Source organism: Silene latifolia, unplaced genomic scaffold (genome assembly GCF_048544455.1).
Source record: "Silene latifolia isolate original U9 population unplaced genomic scaffold, ASM4854445v1 scaffold_70, whole genome shotgun sequence".
NCBI lineage: Eukaryota > Viridiplantae > Streptophyta > Magnoliopsida > Caryophyllales > Caryophyllaceae > Silene > Silene latifolia.
The window spans coordinates 1,433,683-1,437,642 of record NW_027413609.1 but is presented as its reverse complement, the minus strand read 5'-3'; the positions used below and the strand labels follow the sequence as shown (position 1 = coordinate 1,437,642).

The 3,960-nt window shown below is 40.4% G+C and overlaps 1 non-coding gene across 1 annotated transcript; it reads right to left on the bottom strand.

Moving 5' to 3' along the window:
- Window positions 1-963: 963 nt before the first annotated feature.
- LOC141640097 (small nucleolar RNA R71) lies at window positions 964-1,070 on the bottom strand. Its single transcript, XR_012542843.1, has one exon. It is a non-coding gene; the product is annotated as a small nucleolar RNA R71 (small nucleolar RNA).
- Window positions 1,071-3,960: the final 2,890 nt, after the last annotated feature.

Here is a 3,960-nt window from a genome sequence, read left to right as displayed (position 1 = left end):
CATCTTGCTTGTTTACTTTTATTGTTATTTAGTTTAGTGATCTTTTTATCTCAACCCAAATTATTACACCCCTAGACACCACTACTTGCAATCGAAAATCCTACATCAATACCCGTCTCTTGGGATCCGACCTTTACTTGCTTCTTTACTAGTAGTAGAGTTATTTGTGAAGTTACAAATATTGTTTTGGTCTAGGTGCTCCTAACGACAAGTAACCGAAATCTAAGCTCAAAGCAGACCGACCAAAAATGGCGCCATTGCCGGGGACGGTGTTAACTTGATTTGATTTTCTTTGATTGTTATTAGTTGTGTCTTTCTTTGCCTTGGGGAAGTAAAACTTCTCAAGGTTTGTTCTAATTGTTTTCGAGTTGTTTGATATTTTGCATGTCTAGAAGATCACAAGGTAACTTGTTACCCATTGATCACGAAATTGAAAGGACTTTGACAACCAATAGAAGACTTGCTATAAATACTTTGAGAGGTATTGGTGAGGTTTTAGATATTCAACCAAATATTATTGAGTTCATAAACCCTTTTACAAGAGAAGGTGAGGAGAACCCAACACAAAATCAACCATACAATCAACCCACAATGCCCAAATTTTCATCACATTCCGTACCAACCGAGGAGAACCTACCCAATGGTACTCCCACACCACAACACTTAACCGGAAATTTTATTGCAAAATCCGCATTTATCCAATTAGTCGAAAGAAGCCTATTTGGGGGGATGCCTAGTGAAGACCCCCATTCTCACATGGAGACTTTTTGTGACTATTGTGATGCGATTTCACAAACCGGAGTGACTCAAGACCAAATTCGATGGGTCTTATTTCCTTTTTCTCTAATTGGTATTGCGAAACAATGGTTAAAGAGCCTTGATAAGGCTACCCTTGGAATTGACTCTTGGAAGAAGTTGGCTCTAGCTTTCTACAAAAAGTTCTACCCTCCGGAAAAGACTAACATGCTAAGAGCCCAAATCACGGGTTTTAAGTAAAGGGACGAAGAATCTTTGTATGAAGCTTGGGAGCAATTCAAAGGAACTTGTCGCTCATGTCCTCATCATGGACTTAGCGAGTGGTTCTTGGTACAACAATTTTGGAATGGTCTTTATGAAGGCTCCCGAAACATTCTCAACATTGGTTCAAATGGTATGTTCACCGAAGTTGACGATAATCAAACTTGGAACAAGATTGAGGAAATGGCGGTCCATAATTCATAATATAGTAGACCTCACAAGGCTACTAGAGGAGGAAAGCATGAAGTGGACTCTATTACTCAATTGGGTGCTCAACTTAGTGCTCATATTGATACCATAACCTTGATGTTTGAAAAGGCTATGGCTAAGCTTGAAGAAGCCTCAAAATCACCAAAGCAATATGTTAATGCCATGGTAGCATCTTCATCGATTCCAAGTGGAAAATGTGAGAATTGTGGAACTTTGAGGCATGACCAAAGTGAATGTAGGGGAACAAATGAGCAAGTGAATGCTTTTCAAGCATACAAAAGTGGTACCCCTTGTTCTAACTATTACAATGAAAACACCAAATTCCATCCAAATCTCTCATACAAAAGCCAAAATGTTCAAAACCCTCAACCGACATACACCCCACCTCAAATGAGAAACCAAAATCAAAGACCCTTTTACAACCAAAACCAAGGTTACCAAAATCAAACTCCATACAATCAACAAAATGACCAAGGTTTTGATGTTCAAAAAGCGGTCCTCCAAATGCAAAATAATCAACAAGAATTTTTCACTCAAATGCAAAAAGATAGCCAAGCAAAAGACATCACCATCAACAACATCCTAGCCCACACAAAAATGTTGGAAACTCAAATGACCCAACTAGCATCTTCAAGCTCTCAAAGACAAAAGGGGCAATTACCACCTCAAAGTAATCCCCCAAGACATGAAACGGTTAGTGCCATTCACTTGAGGAGTGGTACAAGATATGAAGGGCCAAAGAAGCAAGTTGAAGATGAAGTTGTAGAGGCTAGTGACAAGGAAAGAGTTGTGCAAAACTCTAGGGAAGAAGAACCCACCAATCAAGAAGTTTCAAAGAAAAACGAAGAAAAGAGCAAAGAGAAGGAGCCCATTGTGATTAGACTTCCATTCCCGAGTCGTCAAGCTAAGCCTAAGTTTGATGACCAACTTGGAAAATTCATGGAAATTGTGAAGAATTTAGAAGTCTCGATTCCTTTCACGGAATTGATCAATCACGTTCCGGCCTATGCAAAGTACATGAAGGACATCCTTACAAAGAAGAAATCAATCCGGAAGCTTGAGACTATTGCCTTCACTAAGGTGAGTAGTGCCATAATTCAAGGGAGTTCACCTCCAAAGCTCAAAGATCCGGGAAGTTTCTCTATTCCTTGCACTATTGGTGACACTCCAATCAACAAAGCTTTGTGTGACCTTGGGGCAAGTGTAGTGTCATGCCATATTCGGTTAGCAAGAGGCTAGGAATGGGAGAACTCAAATGCACCAACATCACGCTTCAAATGGCGGATAGATCGACAAAGACACCTTTAGGGGTATGGGAAGATGTTCCCGTGAGAATTGGAAAATTCTTCATCCCGGTGGATTTTGTTATTGTTGACATGGAAGAAGACTCCAACATTCCTATTATCTTAGGAAGACCTTTCTTGCACACCGCGGAAGCGTTGATCGATGTGAAGCATGGAAAGCTCACCCTTGAAGTGGGAGATGAAACCATCACTTTCAATCTTGACAAGACCATGAGAGCTCCCCGATTGCATGAGCCATGTTTTATGGTTGATCACTATAGCCGGAAAGATGATAGGAAGAAGTTGGAATTTCAATGGGGAAAGAAAGTGGATGATGCCCCATCAAAAGAGAAAGGAAATTGCAACAATGAGAGCTTGAAAAGCTCACCCATGACAAGTGAAGAAGAAGGCCTCATTGGCCAAGATAAGAAAGAAGGAGAGTTGTCTTTATCAACTCAAGACTTTTTTAGTGAGCAAGTAGACGAAGTATGTGGTCTTTGGGATGATGAATTTGAAGGCATATTCAATCCCTATATTGGTAATGCTATGACCCAAGACCATCATGGAGAACAACAAGTGCAAAGATCTATTGAGGATCTTTATCATGATAATGAGCAAGCCTTCGACTACTTCTTCAAGGTGTTGAGTAACATCAACAACACCTTCAACATGCCCCCTTGACATCTCACATTGGATGAGAGTTTGGTGGAGTCCTCCCTAAACCACCATTTGTAAATATTCTAACTCCCTAACTTGCATTTCAATTATTCTATTGCATTTTTGTCATTTTTGGATTTAAATTTTTGTGCGTTGATCAAGATATTTAGCATTTTCAGAGAAGTGAGGGAGAGACTTATGAATTTATTGTTGTGTAGTTCTTAGACTTAGTGTGGGGATAGCAATTGCCTAGGATATTCATGCCTTTGTAGTGTCCCTACAATGAAGAACACAAGAATCGAAGAATGAAATGACACGGGTTACGAAGCACCCACGGATGGACCTGAATCCGTGTGGTCAAGGAAGAATCCGAGCGTCTGAGGGATAATCCGCTCGACCTGAAAAAATCCGAGCGTCCAAACCATCAGACGCTCGTCTGGTGAAGCTGCATAAAATAATATTTGGGTCTGACTGTTAATCTGAGCGTCCCAGCCAGAAAGACGCTCGTCTCAGTCTGGACGGCCTACCATCAAGAAAGACGCTCGTCCATTTCAAATTTTTATTTTAACTTCGAGTCATCATGGTTAATTTTGTTTTCAATCAAAGGCTTTTTACGTGTTTATATTTATGCGTACGTGCTACCTGTTGCCTGTTTTCTACACTAACGATGCAGGAACTAGTGCGAAGCAAAGAGGAACTAACAGCCGACAGCGCTTCCCCGAAACACAACACAAAAAAGCCAAAATCACAAATAAACCACAATCCAAAAACACATAAATACAAACCGCCTCAT